The sequence below is a fragment of the Notolepis coatsorum genome (assembly GCF_963971535.1).
Source record: "Notolepis coatsorum genome assembly, chromosome: 11".
Lineage (NCBI taxonomy): Eukaryota > Metazoa > Chordata > Actinopteri > Aulopiformes > Paralepididae > Notolepis > Notolepis coatsorum.
In genome coordinates this window covers 128,822,458-128,848,037 of record NC_140175.1, presented here as the reverse complement: position 1 = coordinate 128,848,037, position 25,580 = coordinate 128,822,458, and the positions used below count along the sequence as shown (strand labels likewise).

The window sequence follows — 25,580 nt, the reverse complement described above, 5'->3', positions numbered from 1 at the left end:
AGGGACAGTGACATCTGCTGGAGATGTGAGAAGGAGACAGGCACTTTACTGCACATGTTGTACGAATGTGAGAAGGTCCGGAAAATGTGGGATCAAATTGTGATATTCCTAAGTAAGGTCCTGAATGTGAAGATAAATAACGCCCCAATGGCATGTGTTTTGGGTATAGTACCGAAAGGGATTAAACTGCCTAAATACCGGGGAATGTGGTATAGAATGGCCATGATATCAGGATGTAGAATTGCATTACGACATTGGAAATCACCTGTTGATATTACTTTTAAAGAATGGATGGAACTAATGTTTCGGACAGCATCATATGAAAGGGTGACATTATAGAGTCGCAGGGAGAGAGGATATTTTCGCTGAGATATGGGACAGTTTTCTACACCTGACTGAACGATCTGAGGACAAATGAGTAAGATGGGATTACAATATTATCAAGGATGAATATGAAAAAGGGGATTTGATCTGATGGTACTTGTGCTCTATAATATATTATGTATATATGTACATATATTTTATGTCCGGATGGTGTGTCTATGGAACGGTCACTGTCTCTATCACACCCACATGTGCGCAGATATAGCCACATACAAGTATCTAGGATACACATATTCATATGTGTACATAATAGGTTTACACGCACTCATATACACAAGGATAAGGTATGCACGTCAGGGGCACACATACATGCACATACTCATATATAGGAAATAGACATACATACACCTACATATACACATAGTTGAGATATAGGCTTTCACTGACACATAGGGGGATACACAAGTATATAGGAGACACACACAGGCGTAGCTGAAACGTAAAAAAATAAAAAAAAAAGAGAAAAGAAAAGATGCAGCACATACCTGCTCGCAGGTAGATCGGTCTACATGTAACGTATGACGTATATATGTATATATATATCAGGGATGTATATGCACAATGTATAGTATGTTTTTTTTTTTTGTAAGTGCTTCTTTAATTTCCATGTCAGTTATTAGTGTATTTGTATGAGTCTCTTGCATGTTTTGTATGTTGTCACAAAAAATGAAAAAGGCGAATCTTGGATGTTGCATATTATGCTGTGAAAAGGTACTCTGTAAATAATGTAAAGATTTGTGCAAAAATATCAAAAAAAAAAAAAAAAAGTGATGGTGACGTCTTATAGTATAATATTAGTGTAGCCTAATCTTTAACTGCAACTGTGAAGAAAAACCCCATTGGTTTAAACAGATTGAATACACATTAAAAAAAAAGAGAATAAAAAGAATAACAACATTTTTTTTATTACAAATAAAAAATTCGAATGTTGCTTTAGAATTCGAATGTCAACATTATGATCGAAGCTTCGAAGCATTCGGTACAGCCCTAATTTCATGTATATCGAGATAATTATGGATAGAGTGATTTTATCGTGATAACATTTTGGCCATATCGCCCAGCCCTACTTCCCACCAATTAGGACAGCCGAAACCCGTCCAATCTTTCGCCGTCGACTAAATACACACTTCTTTAAATCAATATCTGAAATGATTATTTTTTTTTATATATAAATCTAACCTCAACTAACCTTACTGTCATGCACTCCTAATATACTAACCTACACTGTAGCACTCAACAATTTGATGAACATTGTTACTCAGCTGATAGAGTTGTACCCTTCCTGCTGACTTGTTGTACAAAACTTGTAAGTTGCTTTGGATAAAAGCGTCAGCTAAATAACACTCATTTCTGAACAGACTTTTATGAAATTTGGACATGTACTACACAAGAATTCAGGCTATGGACCCAGGGAGTTTTTTCAGCCATACCAATTTTTTTGGAAATAGTAGACTACTAACTACTACAGAAAAACGTGAGTAACACGTTTTTCTACAACTCAAGTACAGACCTATGTTACTCCATTTCATTAGCACTAAAAGTGAAAGTGTCTTTATTGTATCAGAAACTTCAGAATGTCATCTTTAAAAAGAGACCAGGCTCATGCATGTGCTATAAGTATAAAGTATGGTATTTTGGTTTGCAAAAGTAGTATGCAGTCCTCAAGTTCAAGTAAAAACTTTTGGGGGCGCCAGTTAAGAGGTTAACAAACTTTGCCATCTTATTTATATTGAAACATGTTTTTTTATAGATTGTATAGTACATTTTGCTCTGGTAATATACTGGAAATCCACCCCTCTGGTGGGATCAAGATCCATCTTTTTTGGAATCAAACTGATCCCACTCCTGTGTTGTCGGTTTGAACTACCCGTTTTGAAGATTTGATCCAGATTAAAGCTTGGATTTGATTTTCTGATCTGATCCGATATCAAAGTGATCCTCATCCTGTTTTTTGGTTTTCAACTACCCAAAATACAAATCTGATCCATTCAGATAGTGATTAAAAGTTTTGAACTCCTGGGCCCAGGAGACTCGGGCATATAAAAGTCTATTGGATCATGTCTCCAGCACCCCCACAGCCATAGCTACAACCACTTACGTCAAGGCTCTCATCCACATTCATTCATTTTCTCCCCCCACGCTCTCTCCCATGATTTCAGAATAACGGAAGTGTTGCTGTGGTCTATGGACAATGAATGTCTTTACAGCTACATACAGCTATCAGAGGTAGCGTCGGGTACCTCGTATCATTGTTATGCCGATGATACTCAAATCTTCCTCTCCTTCCCTCCCTCAGATATCCACTTCTGAGCGGATCTCGGCCTGTCTGTCTGACATCTCCGCCTGGATGACGACCAACCACCTCAAACTGAACCTAAGCTAAACAGAATTGCTCCACCTGCCAGCCAAATCCTCCCCCCTGACCGACCTTTCCATCACAGTCGAGAATGCAGCTGTGACCGCATCCCCGACTGCCAAGAACCTTGGTGTTGTCCTCGACGACCAGTTGAACTTCTCTGCTCACATCGCAGCGACAACCAGAACCTGCAGATTCCTCCTGAGCAACGTCAGAAGGATCCGCCCCTTCCTGACAAAATAAGCCACCCAACTCCTCGTCCAATCAACAGTCATCTCCCGCCTCGACTACTGCAACGCACTGCTCGCCGGCCTCCAGACCACTGCCACCAAGCCTCTTCAACTCATTCAGAACGCAGCGGCCCGCCTGATCTCAAACCTACCGAAGTCGGCCCATGTCACCCCACTTCTTAGGGACCTGCACTGGCTCCCCATTGCTGCACGTATCCGCTTCAAGGCCCTCGACCTAGCATACCGTGCGGCAAAGGGAGCCGCTCCCGCCTACCTCCGGTCAATGGTCTCTAACTACACACCCTCAAGACCCCTACGTTCTGCATCTTCTGGCCGCCTCAGACCTACTCCTATCCGAGCTCCGGGAGGGTCATCAAAGAGAAGTTGCCTATTCTCAGTCCTTGCCCCACAATGGTGGAATGAACTACCCACCCCAGTTAGGACAGCCGAAACCCGTCGACTAAAGACGCACTTCTTCAACAATTATCTGAAATAATAAAAGAAATTTGAAATAAAAGAAATAAAATAAAAATATCTAACCCTAACTAACCATACTGTCATGCACTTGTCCTAATAAACGAACCTACACTGTAACACGCAACACTTTGATGAACATTGTTACTCAGCTGATAGAGTTGTGCCCTTCCTGATGACTTGTCGTACAGAACTTGTAAGTCGCTTTGGATAAAAGCGTCAGCTAAATGACTAAATGTAAATCTATCTGGAGAAATGTAATCTTTTATTGTGAAGAAAATTACGTCGCTGCAGTCGACCATGGAGATGGTAAAGTACTATAAATGTAAAACGTGGCATTTTTTTTTTACAATTAAGGTGGGATTGTACAACTTCAAGGCTCCTTTCGAGTGCCGCTGCTGCAAGGAGGAGCAATAAGAGGAAAACAAAGTAAACATAATTGTACTTACAGATGTTGTGGTGTCCAGTCTGCTGTCCGTTTCCACAAGAAGAAGGTTTTGATCCAGATGTTTTGAGTAGAAAGCCTTGGTCCAGTAGAGTTCCGTCACAGAGACTTCACACTGTAAACACACAAAGCATTTGTTGAATAATCAGGGCTCCAGACTAACTTTTTCATTTAGGTGCACCAGCTCATAATTTAGGTGCACCCAAAAATTTCCACTGCGCCTTTTGCCGCTGCAATAATACATTTTAAGCGTTACCTTTACCTTTTTTGTCAGTTTCCATACACATTAGTAATTTCTTAAGATGTTATGTAAATTATTGTAAAAAATAACATTGTATTACAGTTAGCTCGCAAAGTCCAATCCTTCACATTTTTATGTCTATTTTAACACATTCAGCTCAGCTCCAGTTAGAGCTGTCCCCAAGATTTGAACATTCGCCAGGGTTTTTCAAACGGATGTTCGAACCATCGTTTTTAATCATGCAAACAATTTGCTCCTAAATAGGGAGGTGTAGTCTGATGTCACTTTGGACCGCCTGCGAGGTCAACCCATATAGGGATTTATCTTTGGGAAAATGGATTATCGGCTATTGTAACAATTCTACCTCATGAACATTTGGAACGCTTTCCATTTTTGCACAAAATGAGTTCCCTTCTATCACTAACATTATTTGTTAAGCATTTTTAGTTGAAATAAAATTCAGCGATTTTTCTTTTTTTTTACAATTAATTGTGAATATTTTCATGTTGAGCTATAGATTGTGGATGAATACGCACAGAAAGGTACACCATGCCAATGTTGATGCTTTATTTGTTTTAAACGAGACGTTAATCAAGTCAAATCCTAGGTAAGCATATATTGTGCGTGTGAACGTTGACAAGAAAAAAAAAGTAAAAAAAAAAGGTAAAAAATAAAAAATATATAATTTTTTTTTTTTTTTTTTTTGTTTCTCACTTGATTCGATACTCGGTAGTACCGACGTGTTTCGGTTCGGTACCTCAAAAGTACCGAATTCGGTACCCATCCCTACCCTATACTAATGGTCTTTCGGGTATTTTATTTTGAAAAATGGCCACTTCCGTCCGTGCCTCAACCGAGCGTACTGTCGAGTCTTGACTAGCAAAGTTTAGGCACATAGCGGTGCTGCGGTTGAGTAGTAGACGTACGGACTTACTGGTAACGGGAGGCTTGAATAACGTTTGAATGATAATCCATTTTGTGAATACATTTGTTGAAACAGCTTTGTTGGCCGATGGCTCCTGCTATCTTAACGTTAGCTAAAGCTAAAGGGCTACACTCTAACGTTACATAGCTTAATTAACGTGTATGTATAACATACCTGTGTAACGTTAAGCAGCTTGTGTTCCGCTGGGAAAGCATCACTGCATACTTTGTTTAATCCAAACGTCCATTTGGAAACGTTGCATTATGAAATGAGACGCTGTGCTTTTTTTATCGTTTCAATTCGGAAAGTTGATGCTCACATGGCTTTTTTGTTTATCCCGTTATTCAGCGAATAATAATGGCAGGGTGATGATCAGAGCCAATCAGAGGCAGATCGGGGCTGGTCTTTGCATAATGCACGTGTTATAGATTTTGAACGCACATGGCCACGGGGAAAAAGGCACTAAACACACACACACACACAGACCTGCTGGGAGCACCAGTGCGACAAGGGAAAACATCCAGTCGCACTGCACTGAGTTTTGGTCGCAAAATGCGACCAAAACAGTCGCACCCTGGAGCGCTGATAATCCAGGACTTTATGTAGTGTATCGAGGCTTGTGTTGATGACGTTGAACCTCACGCGCCGGTCGTACCACGTGACTCATTCAGGACATTTGGCGCATGATTCGAGATAATGGGGCAACGAAACGCAATAGTCTCCTATGACCTCACATTGTGTCGACTTAGGCATTTATTGCGTGTTTGTTTGCTATCTGTTCCAGCTTCTTTTTTTGTGATGGAACCAGCTAGAGAGGAGATTTTCCCTGCCTGGGAACATTTTGATCCGATTTCTCATAATAAGGTATGCACATAGTAATAACTAACTGAGCTGATCTCTAAGTATTCACATAGTAATAACCAACTGAGCTGATCCGTCTCCTAAGTATTCACATAGTAATAACTAACTGAGCTGATCTGTCTCCTAAGTATTCACATAGTAATATTAATAAAAGTGACAACACAGCGTATCCCTTGTCCTAATTTATGTTACTTTAAAAGGTGATGCGTCTGTTGTGTTCAAAAGAACTAGGATACGACAATAACACCTCACCGATGCTGAGGCATTGTTGAATGCCCACGCTAGGTCTTAGGTCAGATCGATAACTTCATAACTCATTGGTCTGCTCATCTTGACATCAAACAGCGTCCTGCGAGGTGGTTGACATGCAGAACCAAATGAGTCTACAAAATGTTGTTGTTACCACTGACCGACAAGAGATAGCGAATGCACCGTTCCGACCCCCGTCAGTCATCGACCTTAGGTCGAGTGATTGAAGTTGCGGAATCTTTTATTTTATTTGCACTGGGAAGGACTCTCTTTATTCAGATGAGGTCCATTTCCCTTATCCGTTACACGTATTATCACTATATGGCTTTACTTGATAATCCCATTATAGCTAGGGATAAAGCCACTTACACATATTATCACTGTATGGCTTTACTTGATAATCCCATGATACAGTACACGTATTATCACTATATGGCTTTACTTGATATATATTTCTCTCTTTAGGCCTGAGCTAGGGATAAAGCCACTTATTCTATTTTGCCTTAATGCATAATCATATGTCTCCTTCTACCGCGTGGTTGACATATTTCTCTTTAGGCCTCCGTATGGATAAAGCCCCACTTCTAAAGTTTTTACATCATTAATACTCCGTCTGGCTAAAGCATTACTCAGGAGGTTTTTTACATCATAAATCAGGCACATTACAGGCACATTATTATTATTATTATTATTATTACTGGTAAAGTTACAATGCAAAAATACATCTCCATGCTTACCCGTCTTTTTAATCAAAACGCAAAGGGTGAAGTTACAAGGCAAAACACATTTCATGCTTACCCGGCCATCCGGCCGTCTGGTCAGAAGAAAGGATACAAAGGATATTTATAAAGAGGTATTTTTAATTAGAAAAAGCTAGTTACAAGAAGAGACTGAAGTGGAAAATTTCCAATTCAGTTTAAAATAAGCAGAAAACAGAACATCTCATCATGCACGGCTTGTGCCCAGTGTCAAGCACCATTCTTCTCATCTCTCAAAAAAGTCTCGCCCTTGAAAGGGCAACCGTCCCTTTTATATCCATATTGTACCATTTTTCCGATTGGTCTAAACACAGTGAAGTCACAGGGATGTCATTTTTTGTTTAGCAAACCAGAGTACAATACGTAATTCGTATGAGCTCCTCCTTCTTGGTACTAACGTTACTTCTCGTTACCTAGTGGTTTTAAGTAACAGAAAGTCCCTTATTCCTTCAGAACAGACAACTGCTTTGTCTGTGGGGATCACGTGACATGGTACCGGGCACGAAGCCATCCCTAGGATTTCTTATCAAGCTTCCTAAAAGATCTCCTCCAGAAAACAGTTTTTACCCATCATTCTTTTAGTATTATTCTCTAATGACAGTTAATTATAAGCATGCCATTTATGAAAACTTTTACTGTACACATTAAACATTTAATTGTTATATAGTTTTTTAAGATTTCCCTCTATAGATTCAGGACTCCCTGATTTTCAACCCGCAACCTTTAATCCCCTTCCCGTCTGAAAGGGTTAACATTTTACAGCTCTTTCTCCTCTGTCTCTGTCTCTCTCCTCTCCTGAGGCCCACATTCCGCAGGTTCACTCCCTTTTCACAGTTTTTCACAGACAACAGGCCCCTTCTATGGAGACATTTAAAGGCTCAGTTCCATTTTTTATAAGTAGAGCCATCATAGAGCTATCTTTCCAGAGTTTAGTTTAAAGATTTATACTGGTCATATAGGAACGACTCAGGATGTCATTGTCCAAAAGTGTCACTTGTTCTGTGGCACTTCACACCCACTCTGTCATCCTGGGAGATCATTGTCCATCATCAATTGAATAATGAAGCATATAATTACATGTGAAAAATAGGTATATAGGGCTATATTGTTACATAAACAAAAAAATTTAGAAATAGAAATCACTGTTCTTTTTTAGAGAACTGGGCTTTTGCTTTTTTTGATTATATTTTTACCAACATTTTTATGTCATTGGTAAGGTGTTGTTGGATATTTTGATGACTTTCTTGCTTTCTTTGGCCTCTCGTAGTCCGCCCAGCCTCTGGTAGATGGTGGTGAGGTACTTGTACTGGGGGACGAGATGGCGATTGTGGGGTCACGTGGCTGTGACTCTCCACACCCCCTCTGCCATCTCGGTACCTTGTTACCCTGGTAGCCGGCGGGAAGACTTGCATCTGTTGTTCCCTGGCTGGACGGCTCGACAGGATAGGGGTCACGTTGTTGCTTGGTATCCGGCGGGAAGACTTGCATCTGTTGTTCCCGGCCGATGCACCCAGGCTGTTGTCGTCTTGGTCATCTTGGTCATCTTGGTCACCTTGGTCATCTTGGTCATCTTGGGGTCGCCCCCTCTGACCTCTTGGATCTCTCCCATAGTTTGAGGTAGGTTGATTTGTCACTTCTCGGGCGACCCCCACAGGTCCCCGAGAATTGTAGCAGCAGTCCTCTATTGAAGTGTGGTTGGCCTGGTCTTGTGACCCTGTCCGTAGGCCTCGCAGGACATCACAGATACAGTCCACAGAGGACTCATTTCTTTTCTCTCTTTCAGGTCCATTCAGGGCTCTCGTCGCCCTGTAACCTGGGTCCAGGCCGATGTCTCTCTGTCCGGTCTGGGAGGTCTGGGAGGTCTAGATGAGGACCTTGAGGATGCTCTGGAGCTTGACCTATCGTGTGACCCTGTCCGTAGGCCTCGCAGGACATCACAGATACAGTCCACAGAGGACTAATTTCTTTTCTCTCTTTCAGGTCCATTCTGGACAAACATCCCACCCCAACAACATAATCCGAGGCAATGAAGTGTTCTCTGCAGATCCTCCTTCCCTGTCCAACAGGCTGGTTGCGCCGCCTGAGTGCAGCCAGCCCGAGCCAACATGTCAACAACACTGTTTTTTTCACTGGTAGTTTGTGGAAATTAACCAACTTTCCTCTCTCTCACATGGTAAAATTTGTTTGAACAGCCAGGAGCAATACAAACAGAACCACCGCGGTCCCGTTGTTTTGTAGGCAACATTTTATTTGCTGACTGACCCATTCAATATAGGCAGCTAACCAGAGTGTATACACCCAACCCACGGTATGACGTCAGCAACAAAATGGCCGCGCCCATAATGCTAAATGCTTCAGAAATGTACACAACAAATCGTTTTTTCTTAGAAACTGCTTATTTTTATAACGTGACTTCTTCTGTGGCTTATCTAAATACTAATGTGATGCTATGAATATGTATTTATCGCACTGCTTCATTTCCACTTTAAGCGTGATTCTTTCTTTAAGTAGAACCTTCTACGTTTTTGACTGTAAGAAAACATTACGTAACTTTTTAGTCATGAGTAAACGCTACTTCAAGTCGTTACTTATCAACCCTCTCTTGTTCCTGATAGATTTTTTACCAATTTACTTTTGGCTGTCTGCTGCGCTCTGCAGACCATCTACGTCACCAGTGTGCCAGATCTCGAACATTAGGAAGAGTCTTGGTTGGAGAGGTTCTGCCGATAAGACCAATCTTGAGTAAGGTTGACTCAAATCTGTAACTAATTCTACTCCAGAGACACCTGACAGCAGTTATTTCAGTTAATATTCTTTCGGCTGTTGATACCTATTTAATTAGTATACAGCCCAACTCACTTGAACTCATGTTCTAAGCCCCGGAACCTCCAATCCGTTTTGACAGACCTATAAACCAGGGACTTGGCCGCCTAAGCACCACAGCGTCCTGTATGCTGAAGCTTCCAAGTCTCCACAAATCTGATAGGCCCGTCGGATACAGAGACCCTGATGCTCGCTCTGTCCCCCCGCGTCAAGGTGCTAAGCTTGATGAGAGTTTGCAGAGTCTCAATTTGTTACCCATAGGCGCTGGTGAGTGTACATCTCATGCAGCTGATATGGTTGGTAGGGTGCTAACCTACCAAATGGTTGCTGTCAGGAAATCCCTTCTGAATGAAATAGATTGCAAATTCACTTTACTTTACTCTGGGTTTAGAGCAAGGACGGACATCTTTACATATTATACTTAGAATATATACAAAATGCATGTAGTATTCTATGTCATGTTTCTTCCTAAATGACAATAACACTTTATATTATTCCTCTTGACAGATGAGCTGTATGTCAAGTGCAGTTTGCACTTGCTTGAGTCACTTGTGTCAGGGCCCCAGAAGGTAATTTCTCCCTTTGTTGCCCTCATCTCTGCTTGCTGCTCTGGGGTTAGTTTCTCCCCCATGTTTTCCCCTGGATCTTGACCGGGGGTCCTTGCTTCTCTTTCCATCATTTGGGCCTTTGAAGCCCCTTTGGTGAGCTAGCGTTTCCTTGTGCTAGCTTCTCTTGAGCTATTACTCAATATGTTGAGTAATCAGAACTGTGTTCAGTTTCAGAGGTATTTAGCTCCCCATCCTGTTCAGGCTCAGACTCAGTTTCACCTGAAGGTGTCATCTGTGGCCTCGGGTTCTGATCCTTCATCTGAATGTCACCATCCTCCTCTTCTGGGCCATAGAAAATGGAACAGTGCTCATAATTGATGTTTTTGGCCTTTAGGTACTCGTCTAGAGAGTTGAACGCCTCTATGTCAGTGGAGGGAGATACTCGTTTTGAGGTGGAGCCTTGCGCCTCATAAAGAGGAAAAATGACTACATCGTCTTCTTGGTTCTGTCCATTTCCAATATCCTGTGGCAGAACAGGGTCTCCATTTATGGGTTCAAATGTCAGGTCCGACATAACCACACACATAACCATCCAGTCGTCATCACTCTCCTCATTTTGTGGTGATTCCTCCACCGTCAGTTCCCTGTGGTCTAGATCTATGGATTGTTCACGTTGAGAATCTTCATGATTCAACCATTGCTCTTTAATTGACGCTTCCGTCTTGACCGCATTCTCAGCCTGCATAAGCAGTGTCTCAGGAGGCAGAGCGGTCGTCTGGAAATCAGAGGGTTTCTGGTCCGATTCCAGCTTGTCCCATGTAGTGTGTCGAAATGTCCCTGAGCAAGACACATAACCTTTAACTGTTCCAGTTTTGCAGGTTGGCACCCTGCATGGCTGTCTCCGCTGTCTGTGGGGTTTAAGCTCTGCCTTAGTCTTGAAGGTCTTCCCACACTGGTCACAGCAGTAAGGTTTCTCTCCTGTGTGTACCACGTGGTGTAGTTTAAGGTGACGCTTCGTCTTGAAGCTCTTTCCACACTGGTCACAGCAGTAAGGTTTCTCGTGTGTGTGCACCAAGTGGTGACCTTTAAGGTGACGCTTCGTCTTGAAGCTCTTTCCACACTGGTCACAGCAGTAAGGTTTCTCTCCTGTGTGTACCACGTGGTGTAGTTTAAGGTGACGCTCCGTCTTGAAGCTCTTTCCACACTGGTCACAGCAGTAAGGTTTCTCTTGTGTGTGCACCAAGTGGTGACCTTTACGCTCTTTCTTTGTCTTGAAGGTCTTCCCACACTGGTCACAGCAGTAAGGTTTCTCTCCTGTGTGTACCAAGTGGTGACTTTTAAGCTCTCTCTTCGTCTTGAAGGTCTTCCCACACTGGTCACAGCAGTAAGGTCTCTCTTCTGTGTGTACCACGTGGTGTCGTTCAAGATCTGCCTCTCTCTTGAAGCTAATGTCACACTGGTTACAGCAGTAAGGTCTCTCTCCTGTGTGTACCATGTGGTGACTTTTAAGATCCCCCTTCGTTTTGAAGGTCTTTTCACACTGGTCACAGCAGTAAGGTTTCCCTTCCGTGTGTATTAGGTGGTGATGTTTAAGGTGAGTCTTCGTCTTGAAGCTCCTTTCACACTGGCCACAGCTGTAGGGTCTCTCTCGTGTGTGTACCACGTGGTGTAGTTTAAGGTAACGCTTCGTCTTGAAGCTCTTTCCACACTGGTCACAGCAGTAAGGTTTCTCTCCTGTGCCAATTACTGCTTGCTGTACAGCCGGCAGCTCTGGATATTGTGATTTGCTTGGTTCTGTGAATTCCTCACTTCCCGCAAACGTTTCAGGGGACTCTGGGTGTTCCTCCCGTTCTCCTAGGTAGTCTAGACCCAGGTCGGGTATGGACACTCCCAATCCCTCCTCCGAGGGTAATTCCTCCTCTATGATGTGGGAATGATTGTGAGACATCGTGTTAGCACTGGTTTGTTAGCCGATGGTGAGCTAGTTAGCTTGCAGTTCTGTGAACGGTCTTTTTGACTGCGCTTCACATCCAGTCTCCCCTCCTTGCATACAGTATCTTTGGGCTAGGAGCCATCCAGTTCGCCTTTCTGTGAACGGTCGTTTTGACTTCGCTTCACATTAGGCCTGCCACGATAACAAATTTTGCTGGGCGATTAATTGCCCCCGAAAATATCGCGATAAGCGATATTATTGCGACCGGTTAGAGAATTTTTTTTTGAGAAATTTATTTCCCAAAACTTTTATTTTGAAGCCCACCGCTCCGTCTTTTCCGGTGTTTTAGACTTTTATTTTGAAGCCCACCGACCGGACCGGAAGTATTGTTGTTATTATCCTAGCTTGCTGATGCTGCTGGTGGACTGGGGCCAGCTAACGTTAACTTGCTGATGCTACTACTACTTCGACATGCTGCTAATGGGCTGGGGCCAGCTAACGTTAGCTTGCTGATGCTGCTGGTAGATCGACATGCTGCTAGTGGACTGGGGCCAGCTAACGTTAGCTTGCTGATGCTACTAGTAGATCGACATGAGCTAATGATAAAACAAATGTTGAGATTGTTGGTGAACAACTAACTTTAAGTTAGTTTTAACGTTAGCTACTAACGTTAAAACGCTAACGTTACACTACAAATAACGCTACTTGGTTAAAAGGAGCAACACTATTGAGAAATGTAGTTAAGCTATGTGGTGTTGCCCCACGGAGCTCCTGTGCTGTGCTCTCTGCTCTGTAGTAAAGCCAGCGGCCCGCCTCCCAACACGGACAGTGACTGACAAGGGGCACTGGTTCCGCCTCATTAAAACAAACGCGCAAATAGCAATTAATCGCGCCCGTCAAAATCATTGCATTAATTTTAATTATCGCGGCAATTAATCGATTTATTGCTTATCGCGGCAGGCCTACTTCACATCTAGTCTCCCCTCCTTACAAACAGTGTCTTTGGGCTAGGGAGCCATCGCCTTTCTGTGAACGGTCGTTTTGACTTCGCTTCACATCCAGTCTCCCTTCCTTACAAACAGTGTCTTTGGGCTAGGGAGCCATCGCCTTTCTGTGAACGGTCGTTTTGACTTCGCTTCACATCCAGTCTCCCCTCCTTGCATACAGTATCTTTGGGCTAGGGAGCCATCGCCTTTCTGTGAACGGTCGTTTTGACTTCGCTTCACATCCAGTCTCCCCTCCTTACAAACAGTGTCTTTGGGCTAAGGAGCCATCGCCTTTCTGTGAACGGTCGTTTTGACTTCGCTTCACATCCAGTCTCCCCTCCTTGCATACAGTATCTTTGGGCTAGGAGCCATCGCCTTTCTGTGAACGGTCGTTTTGACTTCGCTTCACATCCAGTCTCCCCTCCTTACAAACAGTGTCTTTGGGCTAGGGAGCCATCGCCTTTCTGTGAACGGTCGTTTTGACTTCGCTTCACATCCAGTCTCCCCTCCTTACAAACAGTGTCTTTGGGCTAGGGAGCCATCGCCTTTCTGTGAACGGTCGTTTTGACTTCGCTTCACATCCAGTCTCCCCTCCTTACAAACAGTGTCTTTGGGCTAGGGAGCCATCGCTTTTCTGTGAACGGTCGTTTTGACTTCGCTTCACATCCAGTCTCCCCTCTTTACAAACAGTGTCTTTGGGCTAGGGAGCCATCGCCTTTCTGTGAACGGTCGTTTTGACTTCGCTTCACATCTAGTCTCCCCTCCTTACAAACAGTGTCTTTGGGCTAGGGAGCCATCGCCTTTCTGTGAACGGTCGTTTTGACTTCGCTTCACATCCAGTCTCCCCTCCTTACAAACAGTGTCTTTGGGCTAGGGAGCCATCGCCTTTCTGTGAACGGTCGTTTTGACTTCGCTTCACATCCAGTCTCCCCTCCTTACAAACAGTGTCTTTGGGCTAGGGAGCCATCGCCTTTCTGTGAACGGTCGTTTTGACTTCGCTTCACATCCAGTCTCCCCTCCTTGCATACAGTATCTTTGGGCTAGGAGCCATCGCCTTTCTGTGAACGGTCGTTTTGACTTCGCTTCACATCCAGTCTCCCCTCCTTGCATACAGTATCTTTGGGCTAGGAGCCATCGCCTTTCTGTGAACGGTCGTTTTGACTTCGCTTTACATCCAGTCTCATTGGTCTGCTCATCTTGACATCAAACAGCGTCCTGCGAGGTGGTTGACATGCAGAACCAAATGAGTCTACAAAATGTTGTTGTTACCACTGACCGACAAGAGATAGCGAATGCACCGTTCCGACCCCCGTCAGTCATCGACCTTAGGTCGAGTGATTGAAGTTGCGGAATCTTTTATTTTATTTGCACTGGGAAGGACTCTCTTTATTCAGATGAGGTCCATTTCCCTTATCAGTTACACGTATTATCACTATATGGCTTTACTTGATAATCCCATTATAGCTAGGGATAAAGCTATAACATCTCATCATGCACGGCTTGTGCCCAGTGTCAAGCACCATTCTTCTCATCTCTCAAAAAAGTCTCGCCCTTGAAAGGGCAACCGTCCCTTTTATATCCATATTGTACCATTTTTCCGATTGGTCTAAACACAGTGAAGTCACAGGGATGTCATTTTTTGTTTAGCAAACCAGAGTACAATACGTAATTCGTATGAGCTCCTCCTTCTTGGTACTAACGTTACTTCTCGTTACCTAGTGGTTTTAAGTAACAGAAAGTCCCTTATTCCTTCAGAACAGACAACTGCTTTGTCTGTGGGGATCACGTGACATGGTACCGGGCACGAAGCCATCCCTAGGATTTCTTATCAAGCTTCCTAAAAGATCTCCTCCAGAAAACAGTTTTTACCCATCATTCTTTTAGTATTATTCTCTAATGACAGTTAATTATAAGCATGCCATTTATGAAAACTTTTACTGTACACATTAAACATTTAATTGTTATATAGTTTTTTAAGATTTCCCTCTATAGATTCAGGACTCCCTGATTTTCAACCCGCAACCTTTAATCCCCTTCCCGTCTGAAAGGGTTAACATTTTACAGCTCTTTCTCCTCTGTCTCTGTCTCTCTCCTCTCCTGAGGCCCACATTCCGCAGGTTCACTCCCTTTTCACAGTTTTTCACAGACAACAGGCCCCTTCTATGGAGACATTTAAAGGCTCAGTTCCATTTTTTATAAGTAGAGCCATCATAGAGCTATCTTTCCAGAGTTTAGTTTAAAGATTTATACTGGTCATATAGGAACGACTCAGGATGTCATTGTCCAAAAGTGTCACTTGTTCTGTGGCACTTCACAGGCATTATAGAGCAGTGGTTCTCAACTGATGGGTCGCGTGGCCATTTTGAGTGGGTCGCGGATGTGTGCGTGGAGAAGAAATTGAGGGGGAAAGGGTTTTATTTCGCAGTCTACAGAATTTCTGATACGATACATTTATTTATATTGCGCCCCCTCAACCAATAGTTACATCGGCCCAGGGCGCATCCCGGGAAAGAAAGAGAAACAAAAAAGACAGAAAAAATACATGCAGGCCAACCAAGCCGATAGAGAACGGACAGACATAATACACCAGTCATTAGAATACAAAACTAGCTCATGGATTGTTTATGGCGAAAAGGTGGGTTTTGAGCATGGCCTTAAAGGTCCGTAGAGTGCTTGCAGATTTTGCTGCACTTTTATTTTGAAGCGCATATGTTTCCCATGACGCAGTGCACGTGCAGTAGCAGTTTGCCGTCAGCGTTGTCATGACAGTAACACTAATGTCATCACATCAGTTACCGCCCATTGATTCAAGCATTTGTAAACATGGCGAAACGCAAATACGACACAGACTAGGGGTGGAACGATACGCATTCGAACCGTGTACCGTACGGTTCAAATGATGTGCAAAAAAAAACACGTCCATTTGGCGGAGCCGGGAGAGGTGAGCACTGGCTGCAGCAGCAGCAGCAGCGCTGGAGGTGCTAGTCAGTTTGTGTAAAAATGGCAAGCACTGAAGCACAATATAAATCAATCTTCATTACGACTTTAAAAACAGCCATTCACATTACATAGGCCTACACACATCTTGCCATAGCGTTAGCAGTTTGTACAACACAACGCTAGTTGAACGATGGTAGCCCGCCAGCTGTCAATGCAATGTTATCGTAGCTACTAGCTAGCAGAGGAGAAATGAGAGTCTGAGAGGTGGGGTGTTTAAAGACAATGATAAGCGTTTATTCAACATCCAAGAAGGCTAACATACAACTGTGTTTTACTAACTCCAACCGGGACTATTGCCGCTTTTCCACTGCATGTTGATGTTATAAACTCCTCCTAACATGACCGGAGCTGATAACGTTGCTGAAGGTCCGTGACACTAAAATGTCTGTGGGGACCCGCCAACCCATAGATAGTTCCACCACAGTTGCACTCAATATTTAAATAATGTTAGTCTAAATAAATGTAGACAGATAATGTACGTATTTAATGTATGCTGCAATTTATATTGATGGCCTTCTAATTTGTTTATTTATTTATTTTAAATAACAGTGACACTTTTCCCTTTGATAAGAAATCCAGCCATATTCCTTTCATTGTATTTCAAATACTGCACTTTAATTTAAAGCAGAAAACTAATATTTCCATTAAGAACTGACAATCGGGGAATTTAAACATTGTTGACATTGTTTTTTTGTGTTAAGTCTAGTGCTGGCTGAGCATAGTTTGTTTGCACCAAGTTAATACTTTGACAAATGTAGCCTATATTTTTCAGTCAGTTCGGTATTTGTGTGCCAAACATTATTTAAGGCTGTAAACCTTTTTTTTTTATTTAAATTTTTTTTTATAAATGAGAAGCATGTTTAGATTTTTGAGTGTTAAATTTTTTTTAAATAAAAAACAACGTATATCGAACCGAACTGAAAACCGTGACCCCAAAACCATGATACGAACCGAACCGTCCATTTTGTGAACCGTTCCACCCCTAACACAGACTACATTAAATATGGGTTTTCTTTAGGGATGGGTACCTTTCACATTTGAACAGATACCGGTACCTGTGAATCGATACCGGTACCCAACGGTACCTTTTTTCGGTACTTTAGTCTCAAGAAATGTAATTTACCTAACTCAGTCGTAAAAAAAAAATCCAAACTTCAAATAACTACAATTTCGACAGTTTTCGGCTTGTCATTGCTCCGACTGCTTTGTTGTTGAATCAAGTCAAATCCTAGGTAAGCATATATTGTGCGTGTGAACGTTGACATGAAAAGAAAAAAGTAAAAAAAAGTATAAAAAAAAGTATAAAAAAAAAAAAAAAAATCCATGATTCGATACTCGGTAGTACCGACGTGTTTCGGTTCGGTACCTCAAAAGTACCGAATTCGGTACCCATCCCTAGTCACACTCCTTAGTGGAAGCAGTCAGTAGCGCTTTTACGTCCATGCTCTAGTGGATGAGCCCCGAGTCGTGTTGCAAATATCTTTCATTGTTATTTTGATTTAAATTTTTGAATTTGTTCATCCTTTTTTATTTTCCTTGTTTTTTTGGCAGTTTGAATGTTCTTTAAACACAGTTTAAAATGTATCCATAACTATATTGGAGACCGTTTGAAATGAACGGGAGAGAGGGGAAGATAGGAGTGAGGATGAAGTCTCCACCGGAAGGAGCGTATCCTGAGAGATACAAAGGCTGTTACTGTTCCCTTAGGGACCAAGGGATGTACCCCGGGTGAGTATGTTTGTGTATGGTTGTGTGGGTGCATGGGTGTGCGACAACCCCCCCCCCCCCCCCTACTCCCTTTTTTCTTTATCCCCCTCTACCTTTCTCCCTTCTTCCAGTGTTTCATCTTTTCAACTCAGGTATATATACACTTAACAGAACATGGCAGTGATGGGCAGGAACATCCGCTTCGTCTCATGGAATGTCAAAGGGATGAATAACTATCAAGGCGAACAAGGGACTTAACCACCTACGACATCTCAAGGGTGACCTTTGTTTTTTACAAGAGACACACATCGGCACCTCAGATATCCCCTGCATTAAGAGAGCATGGATGAGACACATTTTTCATTCTAAATTCTCTGCAAAAGCCAGGGGAGCTGCAATTATTATACATAGGGATGTACCCTTCGAGCCTTCCACTATTCTAACTGACCCTGACGGAAGATATGTTATAGTGTCGGGCAGACTGCAGAACATTCCTGTGGTTTTGGCCTCAATATATGGACCAAATTGGGACAATGATAAATTTGTATCCAACTTATTTTCCTCGATACCTAACCTTAATGACCATCACATAATTATCAGAGGGGACTTTAACCAGGTCCAAAACATAGAACTTGACAGGTCTTCGGATAGACGTACTACCATCTCCAAAGCAGCTAATCTTAAAATTTCACATGGAACAGCTTGGCCTTATAGATCCTTAGAGAACAAAATGTCCTACCGATAAATAGATTTCTTTTTATTGGATGAAAAACTACTACATAATGTAATCTCTACTAAGTACCATAGTATAGTCATTTCCGATCATGCCCTGACGTCCGTTGAAATTAACTTCCCGAAGGGTAGAACACCCTCAAAATGTTGGAGATTCAACTCCCACTTACTATCTGAACCTGAATTTAAGGATTTCATTCAGACACAAATAAAAATCTTCTTTGAGATAAACGACATGCCTGAAATTAGCAGCGACATACTCTGGGAGGCCTTTAAGGCATATCTCCGCGGACAGGCTATCTCCTTTACCTCTCATTTTGGGAAGCAGGAACAATCCAAATTAACAGGTATATCAGATGAGATTAAACAACTAGATATCCAGTATTCGTCCAACCCCACCCCTGCTCTATATAAAAGACGACTCCAGCGTCAATCACAATATGATTTGCTCTCAACTAGTAAGATCGAGAGACTACTCCTGCACACCAAGCAACGTTTTTTCGAGCAGGGTGACAAGGCAGGAAAATTGCTTGCGTACCAAGCACGAGTGGCGAGTGCCTCCAGACTGATTCCCAGGATAAAATCCCAATTAGGTGTCACTACAACAGACCCTACGGAAATTTCTGAAATTTTCTCCGACTATTATTCTAAACTTTACACGTCGGAGTCGTCCCAGCAGGACTGGGATCGCCCGAACCCCCTCAAGTCTCTCAAGTACCCTCAAGCGAATAAAGCGGAAGCTGAAGAGTTAGGTACGCCTATAACCATCTCCGAAGTGACTGAGGCAATCAAATCTTTACAAAGTGGTAAATCGGACTTCCGGTTTGACCGCGGAAGAACATGGCAGCCTAACTCACGCGCTCCGACAGCGAAATGATATAGCCCCGGAAAACATTTATTGACAACACCAGGGTATATATTTAATAGGGGTGAAAGAAGGGGCTATCACAAGACGTAGGGCGAACACGATTACAACTGAAAAAGACGACGGAATGGCAGAGAATGGCAATACAACGGGAGAAAAAGATGGCGACGATGACTCTGAGCGAGAGGCCACGCTGATGAACATCTACAAGGAGCTCAAAGAGTTCAGAAGAGATAATGAGCGTCAATTTCGGGAAATAAAAAATTAGATGAACAAAATGAACAACAGACTATTTTGAGGGGAGAATCGGAGAAAATGAAAATGTGCTTGACGGTTTTAATCAAGAAGCTAATGCAGAGGCAGGCCGACATGGAAGCTAAACTGCTCGACCAGGAGGGCAGAACGAGGAGGGAGAACCTACGGGTCTACGGTATCCCAGAGGAGAAAGAGGGAAAAGACATGCACGGATTTCTAGACAGCCTGTTTAAGGACGCACTGGCCTGCCTCATGACATGGACCTTCGTATCGAACGAGCACACCGGGCATTAGCCCCAAGGCCTAACAACCCGCAGCTGAAGCCACGGTCAATCGTGGTTAAGTTTGGGAGCTACAAAATGAAGGAAGAGATAATACGCCGGACGTGGCAGAAGAAAAACGTCTCATGTGACAATGAACGCTTCTATGTCGACCATGATTTCCCCACTGAAATACTGAAGAAGCGAGGAGAATATGCCGAAGCCAAGAGAATAATGAAGGAGAAGAATCTCAAGTTCCAGACACCGTATCCTGCGAAAATGAGGGTATTTTACGAATACCAGAATGCAGCGGAGGCGACGGTGGATATGGCAAGACGTGGATACCAGATCACCGTGGTGAACCCTCCTGCCGACCCAGATCGAGAGGAGATACTGCAGCTGTCTACCTGGCAGACAGTGGGAAGACAACGGGGACCAGGAGGCGACATACAGGCGACGGAGAATGGAGGTCCCGCACAGCAGGGCAATGAACATCACGGGTACCGGGAGAAACTCCAGGGATTCAGACGGGGACAGTCGGAGGCGGACAATTAAGATAACGGTCAAGAAAAACGTGGATACAGATAAGTCTCAGGGGCATCGTCGTTGAGTAACGAACATCGCAAATTGCCAATATATATTTAAAAAAAAACTTGAAGTGAAAATAGAGGGCACTAAATGGAAAAATGCTAAAAGCGTGGGAAGGGAAATATCCTGGATAGATAAAAAAAAAAAAGGATGGCGAAATGAACCACAGTCCAATATAGCTATGACATAGAAATTACAATGTACCAATATATATATCTAGGGGATATACAAATGTTAATTGTTGGAAAAGGAAAAATGTCACCATCTTGATAAGTTCAGTTGAGTTGATCACACTGTATATAGACTACAGTGTGAGCCGTACGTTACATTAGGGTATACAAAATAGTAGGGGCACAGTTTTGGGCAACCTGCCTTGTGCCAAATGCACTCCTCTGTTAGACGAGGGGGACCAAAGTGCACGGGTGAGTATCGATCTCACCCTCGGTACAATTGTTCTATCTGGGGTCCTATCAAACGTAGCTTGGGTAAATGTGGGGGGGGGAATGTATTTATGTTTTTATATGTTCTTTTATTTTATCATATACTATATTGGTGAATATATATCATCACAGTCTCAGGTCCTAGATATGGAAATATGGGATATAGCGCCCCAGACATAGAAGCATTACATGCTGGATTGCACAGGGGAGATGCATTACAAGGGATATGGGGCTGATTAAAATAGTATTGTGGAATATAGACGGATGTCATCATCCCATTAAGAGAAAAAAAGTACTGACGTTCTTGAAACCAAAAAATACGGATATTGCACTAATTCAAGTATCACACCTGAATGAGGAAGAGTCGGCCAAGCTTAAGAGGGACTGGGTGGGACAAATCTTCTATAGTACGTTCTCTTCTAGGAAGAGGGGGGTGGCAATATTAGTGAGAAAAAACATAGACGTTAAGGTGCACAACAGTTTCTCGCATGATGAGGGGAGATGGGTTATATTGGATGCAGATTTGGAGGGACAGAGAACTACATTAGCTAATATATATGCACCCAACGTGTCGTCCTCAGACTTTTTTCATGAAGTATGTGAGGTGATTAGGAAGATAGGGAATAGCAACGTAATCATAGGGGGGGACTTCAACCTGGTTGGAGACACCTTGCTGGACAAATCATCTCAACCCAGGTCCGCTGACAACGCAGGGAGACTGGCGGTCGGTGTACTGATAGATGAATTGGGCCTCATCACGATACGATACGATATCGATTCTTTGGACAACGATACGATATTATCCGATATCACACAGTCTGCCACGATACGATTTGATTCAGGTGCCTGCGATCGATATGAGACGATATTATATGCCCATTTAACACAATCAGTAACATTTAAATCAACAAAAAAAGGCAATGGAAATATCATTTGACATTTTTATTTTTGAGCTCTTCCAGACATTTAAATGAAAAACAATATTGTTTTTAATACAAATAGACCTGTTCACTGTTTTTGGTTCATTTCTTTTTTTTTCGATATTAATATCCTATTCACTGTCAGAGCTGTATTAAGGTGCAGTACCGGCCAGATCCTGTTAGTGGGGCTATCCCGAGAATGCACCCTCCTTCCCAATCCCCACTTCTCTCTGCCTATGGCTCTGGGTTAGCTTGTTAGCTTACGCTAACGTAACGTTATCTTCGATCTTTAACGCGACGTGGGCATAATGGAGTGGCGAGGATTGCAAAGCAGGTTAGATGCATTGGACCCGTTGCAGGGACAGCAGGGACATGTTTTGGGTCACAGAATAGGCACACTAGTCTTGCTCTAGTGACGCTCTAGACGCTACTGCTGTGTGCTGTTGATGTTAAACGGAGTTTCACAACACTGGGCGTGGGGCGATGACGTCGCCGGAGTATCGCAATATGAATCGATCTTTTTACGTTGCATCGATCCTATTTGATTATTGATAATAGATCGATATATCGATCTGGATCGATGTATTGTCCCACCCCTAATTGGGCCTAGTGGATATCTGGAGGGTTCTGAACCCACAGGAAAGAGAATACATGTTTTACTCTCACCCACATGCCTCATACTCTAGAATAGACTATTTCCTGATCTCTAGCACGCTGGTAGAACAAATAGCAGATAGTAGAATAGGGAACATTGTAATATCTGATCATGCTCCAGTTGAGTTGGTAATCACATCCATAGAGGAGGGGCAGCGGTCCCTGAGATGGCGATTCAATAACGTAATGTTGAATGATGAAGTGCAGGGCTCTACGCTAATCTTTTTCCCAAGGAGCACATGTGCTCCTAAATGAACAAATTTAGGAGCACACAAAGAAATTTAGGAGCACCCAAAAATATTTAGGAGCACAATGAAAATATTTTAAGTAACAGATTTTTTTTCTTTTTTTCAAAAATAAATGTATATTTGTACTGTGCGTGCATGTGTGTAAATTAGCTCTTGCTACAACCCTGCATGTTTACATTTTGTATTTTGTACTTGATGTTCATTAACATGTGCTGTCCCTATCAAATAAACTATCAAATCAAACTACTGCTACAAAAGGTTCAGCCCCTTTTATGCATACAATGCTTATGTTTTGGCTGTGTTGCTCTTCTAGAAAAATAATCCTTTCAGGGTTGCCTATTGAAATACTGTACACCTCCAGTACAGAAACATTGTTTGAGTTTGCGTGTCAGGTAGACCATTGATTGACAGTCGAGTCTGCCAATTACATCACACCGCTTGCACTCCGGCGCTGCAGCTGGACCCATTGCCCACCTCTGCTGTTGATAACGCTAGCCAAGTTATTATACACACAGATACACAGTGGACCAGTGACTTTGGTGTAGGGGTGTAACAATGCATCGATCCTAAGGGGGGAATTCAACTGCATCGATTTGAAAATGTTAGAATAGATTATCGCAATTTTAATGTGTACACGTTATGTTATCGTCATGTCCGTTACAGCCAACACACCGACATACGCTACTGCATCAACGTTATGATTAACAAAGCAAGGCATTCGTTTTGTTGCATTAACGTTATATTACTATTGCTATCGATAAATCTAGGTGTTCTAAAATCTATTGCTATTGGTAAGAGAGAGACTATAATAAGTTAGTGTCTCGGAAAACGAGAGCCCTGATCGCAATGGCGGAGTTTCAGGAAGTAAACAAGCAAAATGAGAGCTTCCGATTGGTCATTTGCTTTATTTCCCATGAAACCAGTCACTTCACTCTACTGTGATTGGACCGTTGGCTTGAGTGCAATGTGGGACTTGTAGTTTTTTAACGATTCTCAGTGGAAAAATAAAAAGTACGACTTAGGCTGTCATCAGCAGTTTGCACACCGTGCGCGTAATTGGTTTATGAGGTTCGCACACAATTATTTTTAGGGGCATATGCGAGCAATATGGTCGCACTGTAGAGCCCTGAAGTGTCATGTGCATACATTAGAACTATATTTAAGGAATTCTGGGAACTTAATGAAGGGTCAATAGATGATAGTGGCATAATGTGGGACACATGTAAAGCATACATGAGAGGACGACTCATACAATACAGTGCAATACTAAAAAGGGCAGAGAAACAGAAAATGACAGCATTGGACAAAGAAATTAAAGCACTCAGAAACGTGGAGAAATCTGAACAAATCCAAATATGAATTGAACAACATACCAAAAAAAGGCTGAATATGCTTTATTTAGGACCAACCAAAGATATTATGAACAAGGGGAGAGAGCGGGTAAAATACTGGCGAATCGGGTTAAACAAATGCAAAATCAAAATATTATATCCTCAATTTATAATAAGGATGACGAAATAATTACAGGAAATTAACAATGTTTTCAGGTGCTTTTACCAGGATTTATATACCCCACAGGCGGCGGTGGATCAGGTAAAAATGGACGCGTTCTTCAACAAGATTGAATCACCATCGTTATCGAAACAACAAATTAAGTCAATAGAGGGGGAGGTCTCGATAGAGGAAATACACGCGGCAATCAATAGCCTTAAATTAGGTAAAGCGCCAGGAGACGATGGGTTTACTCCCGATTTCTACAAACAATTCAGTGATATAATTTCTCCAAGACTATTGAAAGTATATCAAGATTCACTGTTAAAAGGGAGCTTGCCCACTATCTTGAGATCGGCCACTATTACGTTACTACAGAAGAAGGGCAAAGACCCTCAATACTGTGGGAACTATAGGCCTATATCCCTGAGCAACTTGGAAGAAAAAGTATTAGCAAAAATACTAGCAAATAGAATAGAAGATGTACTACCAAGTTTGGTACACTCAGACCAAGTGGGTTTCGTGAAGGGGAGAAACTCAGCTGATAATATTCGCAGACTCCTACACATAATGTGGAAGGTTAGGAATGATGTAGAGCCTACAGTGGCCTTCTCATTGGACGCCGAAAAGGCCTTTGATAAGGTGGAGTTTGCATTTTTATTTTACACGCTAGAGCGCTTCGGATTCGGACCATCGTTTGTTGGGTGGTAGGGATGGGAATCGAAAACCGGTTCCCATTGGGAACCGGTTCCTAATTGGCCGATGCCTGGAACCGTGTGGCTCCTGTGACTTTCGATTCCCTTATCGCTGCCTACAGTTGCACAATAACGTTACGTTAGCATGTAGCCATGGCAGACTCTATTTGATTCCTTAAGGGCTCGAAATTGCCTGGGTTTTGGTAATATGCTCCCAAAATGCTCCCGCTGTTTGGCTACTTCTATGTGCAGTGAAAACTACTTGAATGCTTTAGAACCCAGCCATTGATTTAGATCAGGGTGAGCTAAAATTAGCCGCGGAGCTAACGTGAGCTAACGTGAGCTAACGCTATTTAATCAAGCTCACAAAGAGAGATAAACAGCTGACAGCGGATAGTACAGGTACAAATACAATAAAACAGCAGGTGGGGGCTGTTGTGTAAACCTTGTACTCTTTAGTTCACATATAATGAGAGACGTGGGTGCTTGTTTACATGTCTGTAAGCCAGGAA

At 42.6% G+C, this 25,580-nt stretch overlaps 1 long non-coding RNA gene across 1 annotated transcript in view; it reads right to left on the bottom strand.

Moving 5' to 3' along the window:
* The window catches only part of LOC311236689, a 74,047-nt gene that overhangs the window by 38,789 nt on the left and 9,678 nt on the right, over window positions 1-25,580 (bottom strand). The window contains exon 2 of the long non-coding RNA XR_014620235.1: window positions 3,894-4,004. This is a non-coding gene — a long non-coding RNA (uncharacterized lncRNA). The remainder of the gene's footprint in view (window positions 1-3,893; window positions 4,005-25,580) is intronic.